Source organism: Podarcis bocagei, assembly GCF_964188305.1.
Source record: "Podarcis bocagei genome assembly, chromosome: 11".
NCBI classification, from domain to species: Eukaryota; Metazoa; Chordata; class Lepidosauria; order Squamata; family Lacertidae; genus Podarcis; species Podarcis bocagei.
Window position 1 is genome coordinate 30,723,819 of NC_138136.1, and position 19,045 is coordinate 30,742,863.

The 19,045-nt window shown below is 41.5% G+C and overlaps 1 long non-coding RNA gene across 1 annotated transcript; it reads right to left on the bottom strand.

Annotated features, from left to right (window-relative positions):
- Nucleotides 1–885: 885 nt before the first annotated feature.
- On the bottom strand, nucleotides 886–17,077 carry LOC308597553. Its single transcript, XR_014013055.1, has 5 exons — nucleotides 17,018–17,077; nucleotides 10,891–11,035; nucleotides 10,453–10,618; nucleotides 6,135–6,217; nucleotides 886–951 (listed from the first exon to the last, which is right to left on the bottom strand). It is a non-coding gene; the product is annotated as an uncharacterized lncRNA (long non-coding RNA).
- Nucleotides 17,078–19,045: the final 1,968 nt, after the last annotated feature.

Consider the following 19,045-nt stretch of genomic DNA (forward strand, 5'->3'; position numbering starts at 1 on the left):
GGTCTCTTAGCAGAGCTCATGGAGAGGGCCTTCATTCCTGTTTCTCCCTCCATTATAGTCTGATGGAATGGCTCCAACTGGAGGACACCTATCCTCAACTTTATATGGACTGTTATCAAACTTTCACCAGATTCACATGTGCCCCAGGTTGTGACCCTCACCAAAAAGAGGTTGCTTATTGTGAAGATTAACAAAAGTGAACCATGACAGATCAAAAGGATAAACGACAGGATTAAAAGCCTTATCTGAGAATAACATCCTGCCTATTGCTAAGATGAATATTTCTAGCCTCTTACACCATGGGCTAGAACTCAATTGCCAAGTTCAACATGTGGAGCAGTGAGGTGGTTTTATCTAAAAGTGTAGAGATTCAAAGCACGAACCCTGAGCAATAGATCAAAGGCAACAGCTTTCACTGCACCAATATATTAATTAGAAGTGTGAGCATTTTCTGGAGCACAGGTGTAATATCTGTATCCAAGATGGACCACTAACTAAGCAGTGTCTTGTGCAGCCTTTCAGGCAATAAATATAACAACTCGGGAAGGCCAACGAATGACAAATGCCTGCAAACACTGAGAGAACATCCACATTTTCATTGAGTGCATTCTCCTCTTCTGAATTATTTGCTGATCTCACAAATTCTGCTTTTGAACATGCAAGGAACTCAGTCATGTTAATAAAAATAAGAGCCCTTTAATTGCTGAACCATATTTGAGGGAGGCATGGTATCATACTACATTCCTGGCTAGGACTCTATACCCCTCACCAGGAACAGAAAAGACAGATATTTCAGCTCACAAAGTTTCATTCAGATTTAGGAATCCATCATCAATGTATCTATGACTTGCAGCCAAGAGAATCACAATAGACGGTCTGCCCTGATGTCTGTCTGTCTGTCTCTATCTATCTATCTTCCTTCACACAGGGACTGATCCCACTTATTGTTCACTAAAACATAAACAGAGAGGCAATAAAATAAGTGCAGATTTGCTGTTTTGGAGTTAGAGCACAATCTGGAGAAACAAAGGTCCAGAATAATGCTACAAACCTTGATTTTTTAGCATAGTGCATCGCTAACCCTCTAATATTTGATTTTGATTATTTATTTATTCCCTTTATATCCCACCCTTCCTCACAAAGGAGCCCAGGGGCAGCAGACAACAAGTGATAAAACAATAGTAATATTAATAATAAAAACAATTCCAGTCCAGATACAGACTGGGAAAGAGAACAACTTTAAAGTCTTGTTAAAGGAGGAAGGTCTTCAGTAGTCACTGAAAAGACAATAGTGACAGCAGCTGTCTTATATTCCAGAGGGGAGAATTCCAAGTGGTAGGTGCCACAATGCCAAAGACCCAATTCCTACATTGTGCAGGACAGATCTCCTGATGGCATCTGCAGGAGGCTTTCAGCTGAAGCACATGATCAATTAGGTTTATAAAGAGATGAGACCATTTTCGGGTATCCTGGTCCCAAGCTGTATAGAGCTTCATTCACAAAAAACCAGCACCTTGAACATAGCCCAGTAGCTAACAGCAGGGTAATGAATTGGCAATATCCTGCCCTAGAAGATGCTTGGGAAATTGATCTTTCCAAATCCTACTGCAAAATGACCTGCTAACTCCTGGCTAATGCCTTGACTACAGATTGAAGTTAAGGAGGAAAGAGTCTAATCATGACCTTGGGGTCGGATAGCATGCTGAGCCAAACTTTGGCCTAGATACTGCACCATATTGCACTAAAGGGACTGGGGAGAAGCACAGAGGGTGTGAGCTGCTCTCTAGGATCCAACTCATTCATGCAATCCATCCAAGTAAACCATAATTTGGTTTACCATGATGTTCAGATCAGGCCATAATCTGATTCCCCATCTGTAGTACCAATTTCCTTGGTCTTGGGAGACAAAAGCATGTGCATCAATTTATAATGCAAATCGGGTGGCTTTTAACACACCACTAAAGATTCTTTTTTTCGTTTTTTCAGCCATGTGTAGTGGCTTTGAGAAAAGAGTCTGACTCACATGGTAAGCTGCTGCCATCGAACAGTTCCCCATGCAGCCACACAACCACCGTGTGGAGCTATACAGCATGATAAAAATCACTGATTAGCCTAACACTGCTGAAATATAAGAACTGATAACATGATGCAATAACCTCAATGAAACGAAACCAGTCTGGGTCTGGTCACGCCTGTAAGAGAGACCATCTTGAAACTTCTCATAATCCATGGAGGCTAGGTGAGTTAGAAATGGAATTAATGAGAATATACAAGGCGCTTGCTCTCAGTCCGTGTCAAAACAAGGGCTAAATTTTAAAGGTGACCTCACTTTTCTAGTGTCGTCTTTGGACCAATAGTCAGCAAAACTCTAACACTGGAAAAGTAAATGTTAGTTGCTAACCAGATGAAAGTTGTCTTTATTCTTGGGTTGATTATTCCTTCTCTCTCAGCGGGTCTATGAACAATGAGCTGGAGGTGAGCTGAGCTTCAAATGATCTGTCAGCAGCTACCAAGCTTTTCCAAGCTTCCCCCTGCACCTCGCATTTGAAATAACAGTTTTTCCTGCATCGTGATTTTTGCATAGTGTGTGCGCACACACCTACACATCATGATTCGCGATATATTGCCAGGTCAAAAATGATGAAACCAATATCATGCTATGGACTTAAAAATGGATTTGGACAATATATCGATATATCACCCAGCCCTATTCATGTAGCAGAATCAGTGCAGTTTGTGTGCATTTCGCTGCACTGCACACAAACAAGCCTGTTGTGTGAATACACTTTGTCATCAGTTGTGAGAATGGCTAGATGTCAATCTCTGTAGAACACCACTAAGAGGAAGGGCTGTAGCTTTGTCTTCAAAGGGTCCCAGATTCAATATGTGGCATCAGCAGGGGATTGTCTGAAACCCTGGGAAGCAACTGCCAGTCAGTGTGGACAATATTGAAGTTGATGGCTCAATGGTCTGATGCAGAATAAGGCAGCTTCCTCTGTAGGAAATGTTCAGCAGTGGATGTACACATCAGAGAAAGCTATGATCCAATAGCGAATCCCGTCCTATTGAATATACGAAAGAGATTTTTTTGTGTGTTCAAAAATGCCGCTTTGTTGTTGTGGAAATGTGGAAAAATGCCACGTTGTTGTGGAATATTCCCACAAATCCTTTTGGAAGTTCAGCCTGTTTCAGCCAGCAGAGAACACAGCAAGAAGGGACAGGTCAGCTCTCACCCTAGAGAACAACCAATGCGTCAACTCAGGAGCTATTTTTATAGCAACTTGTTCTATAAATAAGCTCACAAAGAATTGCCAAAGGAAACGAAAGCCCCCACAGCACTTCTCGAGAGAATGTCTCTGGGGGAAGGGCTGGGCAGGAGGAGAAGGGTAGAGACAGACAGGTTCCGTTGTTTACTGTAGAGTGTTATTGCAATGTGCCTTGGCAGAATCAGATCAAAAGTGTGAAGTACAATGGGCAAAAAAAAGGGGTCAAGTATAAGCTCTGGTATTCCGACATCCCTGCAGATAAGAAGAGAAAACTTATCCAGATATTCACTTCCTAGCAATCTCTCCATCTTTGAAATCATGTCCAGCAAGAGCACTATATTTGTTAGAAAGTCATGACCTTTCTTGTTTATATCAAAAGAAAGACTCGTTCAATAAATTGTTCCTATTCTTTCCCCCAAAAGTTACTGTCGGTGTCCTCAGCTGTTATTGTGGAGAGTTATTTGCCAGTTTCCCTGCACTGAATCTCTGAAAGTAAAAGTATTCAACCTCCAAGAACTATCACTGCAACTGCACTATGGGGCCTACTTTTATTTTATTTTTAAGTATGCATGATTCTTTATAAATGTTGGAAATGTAAGGAGGCTGAAGGGACATTTTTTCATCTCTGGTGGACATGCCCGAGGGTGAAGGCTTTTTGGGAAATGATTTATAATGAGTTGAAAAAGGTGTTTAAGTATACCTTTCATAAGAAACCAGAGGCCTTCCTCCTGGGCATTGTGGGCCAGAGAGTGTCAAAGAAAGATAGAACTTTCTTTTTATATGCAACCACAGCAGCAAGAATTCTTATAGCCAAATATTGGAAGGCACAGGAGTTACCCACGCTGGAAGAATGGCATTCGCAGCTGATGGACTATATGGAATTAGCCGAAATGACAAGCAGAATCCGAGACCTGGGAGAAGAAGTAGTGGAAGAGGACTGGAAAAAATTTAAGGACTATTTACAAAAATACTACAAGTTATATGAATGTTGAGAATTTGCTAAGCTTTTGGGAAAAACATGCTTCAGCACTGAGATTGGTAAATGATGGAAACTAAGTTATGATTTATAAAAGCATAAATTGCAGACTATATAACTAAATGAAAACACAAAAACATATGAAATAAGGTATTAATTTGCTGTTTATTTTTATTGTAAAGAAAGCAGGGGATGGAGGACGTGGGGAAGTCCGGTTGATCATGAAAATTGATTTGAAAAAGTGAATTTTCTTTTATAATTTCTTCTTTTCTTTGTAAAACCGCTTTTGTTGTGTTACTGACGATGTATTCTGACCTTGGAAAAAAAGCAATAAAAAATTATTATTAAAAAAAATAATAAGTATGCATGATTCTTTGAACTAGGATAAAAACTGAGTTTTGTGCATGCAACATTAATCTTGAAACCTTAATATTCACATTGTAGCTAGTCTAACACAATCCAATGTGTAGTTCACATAACATTGCCACCTTATTTTCTTTAAATATTTTTTTAAAAAAGAATTGCTTTGTTCCTTTTTTCCTCCAAATCTGCATTATGTAGGACTATTGATAATAATAAATAATTGGAAGTAGTGATTAGCCCAAAGCATAGAGGTCAAAGCACAAACATTTGTCCTCCTGCGTCGGGGCATTGTGCAAAAGTGGGAGAGCTATACATTCCCCCATATCATTGGTAGTAGCAGTTGTTCTGGGTGCCACAATTTAAGAAGTATATTGACAAGCTGGAACATGTACAGAGGAGGGCAACCAAGATGATCAAGGGACTGGAAACTAAGCCTTACGAAGAGCACTTGAAGGAGCTGGGAAAAGAGGAGACTGAAAGGAGATATGGTAGCCATGTTTAAATATCTAAAGGGATGTCAGAGGGAAGATGGAGCAAGTTTGTTTTCTCCTGCTCTGGAGGGTAGGACTCAAACCAAGGGCTTGAAGTTACAAGAAAGGAGATTCTGACTAAACATCAGGAAGAACTTTCTGACAGTAAGGGCTGTTCAACATTGGAACAGTGTCCCGCGGGAGGTTGGGGACTCTTCTTCACTGGAAGTTTTTTAGCATAGGTTGGATGGCCATCTGTCATGAATGCTTTAGCTGAAATTCCTGCATAACGGAGGGTTGTACTAAATGACCCTTTGGGTCCCTTCCAACTCTACAATTCTATGGTAGCTGTTGGGGATGAATCTGTTTCAAGCTCTGTCTGCAATAACTCTTGTGGTGGGAGCCTTTTTTTAGGACATACATCCTTTTTAAAGTGAAGCTCTTGTCATTAAAATACACTAAATTCTATGAGTTTATGACTCCTGCTCAGTTCCTATCTGCCCTCGCTTCACCTACATCAAGAAGGGCTAGTTGACATTTCATTGGATGCCACAATTTGACACCCACCACCCTTTCATTCTAAGCAGATGAGGGAGGCAAAATGTCTGCTGCCCCTTCTCAACAACAGATGCAAGAAACATTTGTCCCTCCAGATGTTGCTGAACTGCAACTCCCAAAAATCCCAGAAGGTATTATCAATGACCTGGGATCATGGAGTTATAGTTCAGGAACATCTGGGGGCACAAAAGTTTTCCACAGCTGCCCTGGAACCTGCCAGGGGAATTCGCCCACATGTAACTTTTGTCACTACAGTATTGTGACCTGCCAACCACTATTTCTTTCTACAAATTATCTATCATTGTTATTATTATTAATGTGAATACTCTGTCCTTAAACAGGTTCCAGAGTTAGCTTATAAAAAGTTGCAAAACATATTAAAACAAAGCTATTAAATGGCTACAATATAAAAGAGCACTTGGAAATCAGTCAGTAAATATAACCCTTTTTTGACAGATGAAGAAATACCGCATGAAACGGAATTTGCAACTTTTGTTTTACCTGATTGATCAAATTACATTAAACAACAGGGCTAGTAATGTGCTGCAGGGCACTTCATTGATGAACAGGAATCGGATGGAACACTGTGAGGGCAAAATAAACAAGATTAGTTCATAGGACTTCAAGACATAATGACTCACACATTCAGGAAGGGTCTGCTGACAATATATTTTGGAACAATTGGGTAGTAGGAAGGAAGCATGAGTGGGTGGAAGAGAAGTGGCTGATACTCATATGACTCTCTCTCTCTCTCTCTCTCTCTCTCTCTCTCTCACACACACACACACACACAGCCACTGATGTAGAACATAAAGGTGTTAAACAACTTTTCTAGCAATGTTTCCAAATGCTTTAAAAAAAGAAAAATGCAACCATTGCCAAGTTTCTTTGCTAATGTTTCAGTAGCATGGAAATTTTCGCAGCATTAATTTTGCTGTTTTCTGCTACTGGAAAAAATGTGATTAGCCTGATCTCCAAGAAAGTGCAAGTGTTCCATTTGTCTGTGCCCTGTGGCTAAGTGGGTACACTAGCATCACACCAGTGGCACTTATTGGACAGTTCCTGCGATGTCACTTCTCATGTGCTACAACTCCCCCTTCATTCCCATGCTATTTTTAAAACTCCGTTTCTTCCCTTATTAGTTTTTGGGTGTGTTTGTGTGTGGTGGGGTGTTTGTATGCATGTCCATATATAGGAATAGCTTATCTGATGACACCGTTCCACTGCTTAGCTGTTCTGATTATTTTATCATTTGTGTGTTTGCCACCCTTTGGCTCCTTTGGGAGTAAGGACAGAGTACAAAAGAAATAAATAACTATTACGAGATAAAACATGTATAAAAATTTGTGCATGTGTGTTCTTTTCAAATATGTAAATATGCATGTGGATTTTTAGGGTGACATGCAGTGGGCTTCTGCTCATGCAGAGTAACTTGTCCTTTCTCTCTTCCCTTTCACGGCTCCTTGCATGGATACCAAATCAGCTTGGGAGGTTGGGGGCTCTCTGGGGCAGATTTCGGAGGCACAGAGGCTGTGGGGGGAAAGATGGGGGAAAGGGCAACTCCCATCACCCATATTTTGAGATTTAAAAAATAATAATAATTGAAAGTGTTGGAATTATATGGGTAAAAGCCAGCAAAAGTGATACAGACTTGAAAGAGATGGCTTCATCCATCCCTAATAACTCCCCACTAGAACTACTCAGGAGACTCGTTTAAGGTAAGATGTGGGCAGTCTTCAAAGGACCATGAGGATGGCAGCGTGCAGGTAATTGACAGGGTTAAAAGCACTTAGATCACCGTAAATGAAGATGAAATAAAGCAAGCACCAGACTTTTCTTTACAGCAAAATGGTCAAGAGAATCTTGCACTGCTTGGTGCTTTGGGGGGAGGGACCTAGGAATTCTATAACAGTGCAAATTTAGTTTTTAAAGTAGAAAACATGCTAAAAGTCTTGAAAGGTCTGTCCATCATTGTTCTTTTCAGAGGCTTTTAAACAAATGGAGGAGGGGGTGGATTGCTGTTACAAAACATATAGTAAGTGAACTAATGACCTGCTTCTACAGGGAATGCACAGTATTCACAGGCACTTAGGTGTATCTAGATTAACAAATGATATGGGGGGGAAGAACCCACGAACCATTTACAAAGCCATACTGGTTCTTTGTTTCCAGTTGCAATCATAACCTCATAATTGTGAAGTAGGAAGGGAATAGTGTGAAGCCACAGGGAACCTAAAAGCTTCGTGCCATGTAACTCACCAGCTTGTCTGCAGCCTTTCAGTTCCACTATCTAAGTGCTACGTACTCTAGTTAAAACCTTGTGTTTATCTCCACTGGTCTCCTGTTTTGGGGCCTGGCGTTCATTACTTTTCTTCCCCCCAGAGGGAACCATATGTTAGAATCTAAATGAATAACTAAAGTAAATGATAACAGTTATGCACATTCCAGATCTAGTTAAGTGTAAATGTCTTTTGCGAGTGCTCTCTCCCTCCCCCACCAGGCAAAATAATTCCTGCAGCCTTGCCAGGTTTGGTTTTTAGGGTTCACAGCAACGATTGATGGAACGAAGAAGGGAAGGTGGATGACAATATGGCAGGCAGCTTAAGAAGTGACAATATGCCTCCTGAGTTATGAGAAGACACAACACTCAGCGACATGCTATTGCAGCATCTCTGATGCACTCATTCCATCTTCCTAGAAAGCAGGCCTTCATGACACTTTCAGCAATCACTGATAACAAATTGTGTTCTCACCTTGTCATGCCCTTTCTCATGTTTTCTTTACAGGCTGGTAGTTCTCTATTTTAGTTTTATTTATATGCATATGAAGGAACCATGTAGTTGCTATAGTTTGCCCTGTTTCATCCTGGGCAACCCACATCAGTGGGAATCACTGGGAACAGGCATGCAAAGTTGACTCCTCATGCTCCAACAACCTTGTCCAAAGGTATCCTGCTCTCTCAGACATCTGCTTTCTCTTGTGATTATCGTTATACCTGAAAATGCCTCCCTGAATGCCATTTCTCTTCTTTCCTTCCATTGCTTCTCAGAAGCTATCTTTCCCATGAAACCTCATGACATCCCCCAAACTGCATGTTATGTGAGTGGAATTCCCTGATCTGGACTTTGAGCAGTATTCTGCTCAATATGAATCACTATGGATCACTAAGCTCTTCATGCCAAGAAAGATTTCCAAAGTTTTACTGCAAATTATCCTTAAACTTGTTACAAAGAAACCTGTTGTAAATACAAATCAACAAATTGCTCTTAAACAACCAGTAATGCAATTCAGTTTTCCTTAAGTTTTTACTTGTCAGTATAGTCCAGGAACTCTCTGGTCCCAGAGAGAGATTAGCAAGTTGCTTCCTCAGTATGCTGGCAACTTTTGAGCGAGACCCAGACTCCCAGGAATGAGTCAATTAACATTGAAACAAACATTCCACCCTCTTTTTGCAGCTTAGCATCTTTTGCACATGCTGCAGTTCAAATGAAAACCTCCATTAAGTTTCATACACAATGCATACAAACATAGCAATTTATGCACATTACATGGCAGGTGTGCTGAACCTTTCCCCTCCAAGCCCTGGGGCTGTGTTCACCCTTGCTCAACTCTCTAGAGACCACATTACAGTGGGGACAGGAGTTCAGTACCAAAATGTGACCATAGCCACTAGGTAAAGGTAAAGGGACCCCTTACCATTAGGTCCAGTCGTGACCGACTCTGGGGTTGCGGCGCTCATCTCACCTTATTGGCCGAGGGAGCCGGCGTACAGCTTCTGGGTCATGTGGCCAGCATGCCTAAGCCACTTCTGGTGAACCAGAGCAGCACACGGAAACACCGTTTACCTTCCCACCAGAGTGGTACCTATTCAAACTTGCACTTTGATGTGCTTTCGAACTGCTAGCTTGGCAGGAGCAGCGACCAAGCAATGGGAGCTCACCCCATCACGGGGATTCGAACCGCCGACCTTCGGATCGGCAAGCCCTAGGCTCTGTGGTTTAACCCACAACGCCACCTGCGTCCCAGACCATAGCCACTAGGAGCCACTAGGAGCTATCAATTTCAGTTCTCAGTTTCTCATTTCTACAATCTTAAATTCTGTTGTCCACATTTTAGCACCAACTTGCAAAATTTTAATATCAAAATATCCTCATGAAAATCCATCAGATTTTAGTATAAGATTCTACTTATAAACACATTATTGTAAGCAGTTTCCCCTAATATACACATTTTTGAAAACAATGGTCATGATGATTATGAATCACAGAATCGTTGTTATTATTCTCCTTCCTCCTGATTCGTGGAAGGAGAGATCTCCAAATATTTCAAAAGGACACCAGTAAAGAACTGAAGCTGTGCATTTCCTTTTTAAAAAAAGGTAATACAAGATATGTGAACTAACATGGCCGCAAGTATTTATTCACTGACATACAAAAGGGAGCTGGTTAAATTGCTTCCCAAATTGATATAAGGAGCAACTTGAGCCTTCAGCAATGCAGTGAAGAATGCAACACAGTTGTTTCTTCCCACATGTGTAAAGAACTCTTTGGACCAGGGCCTCAGGTATTTCTAACAGATGCCTAAGGATGGCCCTTTGCACACTAAAGGCTTCTAGGGATTTTTTAAAACTTCTTCACAAGAACATAATGAGAGCTCTGCTGGATCAGAGCAAAGGCTGATCTAGCCCACCATTCTCTTCTCTACGTTGCCAATCAGATTATTCTAGAACTCCCCGCAAGCTTCAGACAAGCACAACACCACTCTCCCCATCTTGGTTGCAAGAAAGGAGCAAGCTGCGTGGCAGAGAGATTTTAGTTACCTCTCTGTTTGGATGTGGATAACACAGCTGTGAGCTGAAGACAAGAGACTGCTCAGCATGCGGTTCAACAAATGTAGGTGAAACACCGTCATTACACCATCGCAGTCAGACTGAGGGTTGTGTTTGCTGTGGAATGGTGCTGTAAATAGGTGAAGTGGAATAATCTCTAAATGAAGAAATCCGAGAAAATTAGAATTCTGCCTGGGGCGATACCTGACAGCCAGGAGGAAAGTTAAGTCAATCATGTCACTTGCTTCAACACAGTGGGAGCTCGTGGGGGAAAACATTATGAATGGGTGAAACTTCATTTTGATAGTAAAATCTACACACATGAAGTTTGCTGTGTTGAATGCATCATATCGGATTTGGTTAGCAAACTGCGTTACAGATCATGAGTCGAATAGGAAAGATGGGGCTGGAATGCCATCGTTTTTTGACCTGAGTGGTGGTGGTTTGCTCAAAGGTGAAGAAGAATATGTTCAGACATCTACCTAGCCTGGCTGATCCTTTCATGTAGCAGTAAAATGGATAGGACACACACTCTACTTTCTGCCTAAGTTTGCCATATTCCCGCTCTGCAAATCTAGACAGGTTAATTTCCATATTACACATTTTTTGTCAATTATGCAAATCAAGTTGTGGGTTGGGAAATGGCTGAGCACCCTTCTGCTGATTTTCCACAATAGCAAACCATTGTGCTTTTCTTACATGTTGCATGGCAAAGTATTATTTAAGCCTCAGAGGTGAAATAAAAACAAATGCTACTTTAAATTGTAACAAACCTAAGGATGAGTAAGCAGGGTTTACTTTTGTGTATAAGATTGCACTGTTATTCTAATAAAGGAACACTCAACTCATGTGCATATGCACCAGCATATACAAGTCAGATCAAAACTTCATTAGCTTACCACGCAATTGTTTGATAACACTGTTTTTTTTTTTTTTTAATAAATTTTTATTGGTTTTACAGCATTTTTTAAAAAAGAACAAACACAAAACAAAACAAACATACAAAATACTTTCAAAGATATTTTCATGAACCTCTTTTCTTGGACTTCCCCATACCCCCCCTCTTTGCATCCCAATGTCCATATTTGAACTAGCAACTCCCAGTTGTTACTTTCTAATCTCTGTCATCTTAGTCCTCCTTTATCATCTAACCTTGTATCCCTGTACCCTGTTACTTCTAGCAACCACAACATTTTAACATTCGTTGAGTTTGTAGTAGTCCTTAAGATAGCTCTTAAATTTTTTCCATTCTTCTTCCACCATCTCTTTACGTTGGTCACGGATTCTGCCTGTCATCTCAGCCAGTGTCATATAGTCCATCACTTTCATCTGCCATTCTTCCAGAGTAGGTAAATCTTGTGTCTTCCAATACTTTGCGATGAGTATTCTTGCTGCTGTTGTGGCATACATAAAGAAATTTCTATCTTTCTTTGTCACCAATTGGCCGACAATGCCCAAGAGAAAGGCCTCTGGTTTTTTGGAAAATGTACATTTAAGTACCTTTTTCATTTCATTATAGATCATTTCCCAGAAGGCCTTTATCTTCGGGCATGTCCACCAAAGGTGGTAAAAAGTACCTTCAGTCTCTTTACATTTCCAACATTTATTATCGGGCAAATGATAGATTTTTGCCAGCTTGACTGGGGTCATGTACCACCTGTATACCATTTTCATAATGTTTTCCTTTAAGGCATTACATGCCGTAAATTTGATACCGGTGTTCCATAACCATTCCCAGTCATCTGACATAATGTTGTGTCCAACATCCTGCGCCCACTTAATCATAGCAGATTTAACTGTTTCATCCTGTGTGTTCCATTTCAACAGCAAGTTATACATTCTAGATAGATTCTTAGTATTGGGTTCTAACAATTCGGTCTCTAGTTTTGATTTCTCCACTTGGAAACCGATTTTCCTATCCTGTTTAAAAATTTCCATTATTTGGCGATATTGAAACCAATTTTCTACTTTGTGCTTCAATTTCTCCTGACTTTGTAGTTTAACCTTGTCTCCATCCTGTTCTAAAATTTCCCAATACTTCGGCCATCCGACCTCCATATTGAGTTTCTTCACTGCTTTAGCCTCCACTGGTGACACCCATCTAGGGGTTTTATTTTCCAATAAGTCTTTGTATCTTATCCAGACATTAAATAATGCTTTTCTAACAATGTGATTTTTAAAGGTACTGTTAACCTTGTCATACCAAAGATATGCATGCCAACCAAAAGCATTATTGAAGCCTTCCAGATCCAAGATGTCTGTATTCTCGAGGAGCATCCATTCTTTCAGCCAGCAAAACGCTGCTGCCTCATAGTACAATTTTAGGTCCGGCAGGGCAAAACCCCCTCTTTCTTTAGCGTCAGTCAGTATTTTGAATTTAATTCGGGGCTTTTTGCCCTGCCAGACAAATTTCGAAATGTCTTTGTGCCACCTCTTAAAACATTCCATCTTATCAAGAATCTGCAAGGTCTGAAACAAGAATAACATTCTAGGCAATACATTCATTTTAATTACTGCAATTCGGCCTAACATTGACAGTTTCAGATTTGACCATATTTCTAGATCTTTTTTAATCTCTGACCAACATTTTTCATAATTGTCCTTATACAAATTAACATTCTTAGGTGTTAAATAAACCCCTAGGTATTTGACTTTCTTAACCACTGTCAAACCTGTTTCCTCCTGAAACTTCTCCTTTTCCATATCTGTTAGGTTTTTCCCTAAGACTTTAGTTTTTTGTTTATTCAACTTAAATCCAGCCACCTGGCCAAATTGTTGAATTATTTCTAAAACCCTTTTCGTACTAGTGTTTGGCTCTTGCAAAGTCAATACTAGGTCATCTGCATACGCTCTTAACTTGTAGTGTTTAGCTCCGACCTGCACACCTTTGACCTGCTGGTCATTTCTTATCATATTCAGCAACACCTCCAGAACCGAAATGAAAAGTAATGGGGAAATTGGGCACCCCTGCCGAGTTCCTTTTTCTATCTTAAGTTCCTCAGTCACAACATTATTTACAATCAGCTTAGCTTTTTGTTCGGAATATATTGCAGCCATACCATTCTCAAAACCCTGGCCTACCCCCATCCCATGAAGATTCTTCCTCATAAAACTCCAAGAGATATTATCAAAGGCTTTCTCCGCGTCCACAAAGATCAATACTGCTTTAGTGTTTATATTCACCTCCAGCTTTTCCAAAATGTCTATTACATTCCTTACATTGTCCGCTAGGTGTCTTTTAGGGAGAAAGCCTGCTTGGTCTTTATGAATCTTCTCCATCAAAACTCTTTTAAATCTTTTTGCCAAAATGTCTGCAAAAATTTTGTAATCCACATTAAGGAGTGATATCGGGCGGTAGTTCTTAAGTTGGGTCTTTTCAGTCTCTGACTTTGGTATGAGTGAGATATATGCCTCTTTCCACGATTCAGGTGCCCTTTTTCCTTCAAGGATCTCATTACAAACTTCTCTTAATGGTTGAATCAACCATTCCTTCAACGATTTGTAGTATCTAGAAGTCAGTCCATCTGGTCCCGGAGATTTGCCCAGTTGCATATTCTGAATGGCAGCCTCTACCTCTTGTTCTGAGATTCTCTGGTTCAAGTCCATCTTACTTTGCTGAGAGATATTTTGTAATCCATATCTTCCAAGGAATTTGTCTATATCTTCTTCATTTTGCGGGCCTTGGGTGTAAAGTTTTTTGAAGTAACTTAGAAAGCAATTTCTAATTTCATTAGGTTTAGATATACTCTTTCCATCAACCTCTAGGCTTGTTGTTTGATAACACTGTTTTGCCTTCCTTCCTTCCTCTTCCCACAGCCCACTTGTTTTATATGTGAAAACATATGTGGAGCATGACTGAATATGGTCATGTGCCAGAGGAAGGGGTCTCTTGAAAAGCATGCTTGAATGTGGAACAGAAAATGGTGAGGTAAGGGTTATACAATGCTAAATAACAAGCCTGTGCATATTTCTTTGAAACTGGTTCTGTCCCTGCTCAGATTTGTACACTATTGGAAATTCTAAGCTGTCAGTTACCTTGCAAATCCATGTTACCTTCCCATTTTCTCTCCCCGTTGGTCAAGTTTTGGTGTTGAAACTTGCTTCATGTGTGGGAACAAGCTGACTTGGAACATAGTCTACCCCCTAGTAAGCAATAGTAATGCAAGCAACCAGAGGTCAGGTGAGTGGCAGTGTCGCACCACACTGTCCGCTACTGATTAGAATCCCAAAAAAGTGTCCAGAAATAGGGTGGAACAGATGGTGATGATTCCACTCATGAAATAGCCACATGGTTTATGGAGTAAAACATAAGAACAGCGTCATCCAATAAAATGAAACAAATCATATCAATAAAAGCTGCAATCCCATTAAAATAGCAGTAAAATCAGCACAGTGAAATAAAAGCAGTCTTAAATGAATAAATAAAACCTCAGAAAAAGGAGGATCTCCAATTCTGTTGGAGCAAAGAGGAAGCTAAAACAAACTCTCTCAGGTTTCAGTTCACTGGGGCTGCCACAGCAAAAGCCCTGCTCCTTGTGGAGGCTAATCTACTTTCAATATACAGTGGTACCTCTGGTTAAGAACTTAATTCGTTCTTAACCTGAAACTGTTCTTAACCTGAAGCACCATTTTAGCTAATGGGGCCTCTCGCTGCCACCACGCTGCTGGATCACGATTTCTGTTCTCATCCCGAAGCAAAGTTCTTAACCTGAGGTACTATTTCTGGGCTAGCGGAGTCTGTAACCTGAAGCGATTGTAACCTGAAAAGTCTGTAACCCGAGGTACCACTGTATGATGGAATCTGGGGCAATGCCACCTCAAAAGATCGTAAATGCTGAGGGATGGGTGGGCATGCCTGGGAATGATCAGAGATAAGACAAATCCATCACTTTGAATTAGGCCAGAATCTAGTGTAGGACCTGATAGGGCACTACACTAAATCCCAACTCTCTATATAGCAATGTGTTTTGGTTTCTTATGTAAAAGATAGATGGTGTAACCAGCAGCCATCAATACTGCAAAGACACCGCTTGCTAATTTCGCTCTGGCATCAGTGGCAGTCTGGAATGAACACTTACTATATAAACTGGAGCACACAGTAAACTATTAATGGGACAGTGGTGAGGAAATGAAAGAAGAATGCCAAAGCATGAAACCACTGAGATGATGACGTTTGCAGTTCACAACTGTGCCCCAAGCAAGCCTCTTGGAAATATTTGCAAGCAGCCTGTGCACTCCACTGCTTTCCCAATGTATCACTGCAGGCAGAAATAAATATTGATTGATTGATTGCATGATCGGTGTGCATGGTGCTTTATACAAGAGGACAATCACGGACCATTTGCCAGCCCAACTGAGCTACACTTCATTCAAGCACCAAGATATCTATGGCTGACAAATGGAACTGAAAAGGTGCTGAATGGCTAAAAGTAGCATTTTAAGACAGCAACCTTTCATCTCCATCCTTCTCTCCTCTGCCTGCCTATAGTTATATATACTATAATATAAGCAGTGCTTTTTTCCCTGGGGGTATGCAGAGGTACGCATACCCCTAAACATTTTGTGAATCTAAGTTTGGCCTCATTGGGGGCAGTATTTCAATATGAGTAGAAAACGAAAGTACCCCTAAACATTTTTTTTTATAAAAAAGCACTGAATATAAGTGGGTTTGAGCAGACATGAGGAACAGGGTCCAGAAGCCACTTTGCCGTGTGTTATATAACTTTGGGTAACTTTCCCTGCAAATGTTTCAGGGTCCTTTAGCCCTTCTCCATCTACTACCAATTCACGAAGCGTAAGTAAAAGTAGCCCTATATAAACAACACAGATGGAAGTGATGCTAACGGTACAATGTCAGCAGTATCCACAGATTGACAGCATGAGTTATGTTGCCAGATGCACAGAATGTTGCACTACTTGTTCTTTATAAACGAGACTTGATGGAGTATGTCAATGTCAAACTCCTTGCTGATTTACACACGAACATACAGAGACAGGCACACTGACAGTCACTTACGTTCCTGTGATCTATATCAGCTATACCATCTGCTTTCTGCTTTGCATGTGGTAGCGAACTAACTATCCTACTGTGCATGGTTATCACAGATTACATGCTGTGGAAGTAAGCGACAACAGTGTTCTCTCCCTCCCCTTATTCTACTCTCTCTTTCCCTATTTTAGTGTTAGAAAACAAGCTGTTTATCATCTATCATCCATGATGTACATATATTTGACATGTATTTCTGAAACTTGATTTTTGTTTTTTTCCCTGTTGTTTTTTTTGCTGTTGCCTTTGCCAGTGCAGCTTATTCACACTGATCAGACAAGGAATTTCAATCTGTGCTTAACAGAAATTCCCTGGCTTCTAGCACAGTTCTTCTATCAATTTCTGCGCACCCTGATGAAGCTCTTTTTTTAAAAAAAGAAACCACATTTAATACAGCTCCTCTATCCTCCACAAAGAGACAATTTGCACAACTGCATTTTCATTTTTGGGAATAATAATAATAATAATAATAATAATAATAATAATAATAATAATAATAATTGCAGTCACCTCATCAGGGCTGGCTCCAGGTTCCTACCAGATGTGAGGAGTCAGCAGGGCTTGCTGGAAGAGGAAAACAATAGAAGTAGTAGTAGCAGTGGCAGCAGCTATGATCTTTTGTTGAGTACCAGGTGGCCACCATTGCAATTAGAGGGGAGGGGTTGTGAGCAGGCGTTCCTGCTCCCTGCTTCTGTTACCTGACTGCCGCGCCGCACCCCCTGCAGCCAGCCAATCGGTCTGACCTGGGGGTGGGGTTTAGCCGCACTCTAGCGACCGCGGCGGCACTGCCCACTCATTTGGTCCCAGGAGGTTAGGCATTGGAATATGTGTGGTATGTCTGAGGGCAGGTTGTGGCCAGCACCTACCCCTCCCCTTTTGGGTATTCCTTTAAAGGGATCTGGCGGTCGTGGATCCTGTCCGATGCCCTGCTGGTGGCAAGGCCATGGAATGACCCCCACTGACAACAGGGGAAGCTTCCAGTTGTATTTGCATCAACAAGCTCCTCCCACTGGTTGTTAACCCATTAATGACTCCTGCAGAGCGGGGGGTCGAGGGACTTCCGGAGGCGGCACCATCAGCAATGGCGGATTCCCTCTAGTCTGGAGGGAACTGCTACTCGGAAATCGGGTCTTGCCGCTACGGCGAAGCGGGGACCCTATCGAAAACCACAGGCGGGTGAAGCCTGTGAGCGTGGGACTCGGTGGGCACCTTCAGCACGCTCCCAATTTGCAAGGGAACCCTGCAAGGGGCTCCGGAGCAAAACGGGGGTTTGACGCGGTGCTGAGAGTCGATCGCTACTTCCGTGGAGTGAAGCCGCGCAGCATGTAGAGATCGTTTCATCCAATGCCTAAACCAATACACATGCTGTAACCAATAAAGTTGTGGCCTTATTTAGCCCATTAACCTAAAATACATGTGTCTTTGTGTCTTATTTATCTCCAAGCAGGTAGTGGTTCCGCGACTCACAACCCACAATGCACTGGAGCTGTATAGCATTAATCTGGGGCATTCCAGGCAACTGCAATGACAGCAGGTTGACACTGAAAAGGGAGTCCAGGGCAGCCGCAGCCGCAGCAGCTGTGGTGGGTTCTTTGCACCTGCCTGAAGTTGCCACCTTCTGCCAGCAGCCTGCACCTCACAATAAGGCTCACGTGAAGATCAGTCTTCCTCCCAATGCACAGCACCCCCATCATGCCTTGACTCTCCGTACCAATAGACTTGGATCCAGTCAGACCATACTACAAACTGCTTTGATCTATGAGTCTTCACATGTATCAAACGCAACTCAAAGTTCTGCTGGAATATTTCACATAATGCTTAATTTGAAACAGGGCTCCCATTTAAACAGATTTCTATGGCAAGACTGAGTCTTACACATAAGACTCATAAGAAGGAACATAAGAACATAAGGACCTGCCAATAGCCCCTTAGTCCAGCATCCTGTTTTCACAGTGGCCAACCAGATGCCTGCAAGCTGCAAATTAGCACAACAGCACTCTGCCCACCTGCCATTCCCAGCAATTCATATCCAGAAGCATCTGAACATTTGTAAAATAATGCCCTGTTCCCAATTGCCATAATGCCCTGGTTCCAAGGTATGATCTGAAGGCATCACCTTGGTGATGCTAACTGGGTCTGGTCAGTTCCTGGATGGAAGATCTCCTGCACACCACATGTATGCCCCCTAGGGTGGGAGAGAAATGTAAGGAAATAAAAATAGTAACAATGAGATTCCCCACAGATCAGCCATTTGGAAGCAAAAGTTCAAGTGCAGAAGGTATGAATTTCCTGCAGCCCTAAGCCCCATCATGTTTCATGTTAGATATTAAAGCCTTACTTCAAAGGAATGGAACGGAAAAACATTTACTTTTTGCCTCTGTTGCTGTCAAAGGCTTCCCAGAACCTTCTTCCCCCTTTTTCACATGAAAGTCCAAGTTGAATAAAATGCATAGAGACAGGTGGGGCGGGTTTGGTGGGATTGTGTCCCCTGGTCCTAACCCCCCCACACACTCATGTGTAGACAAAGCAGTGGTCAAA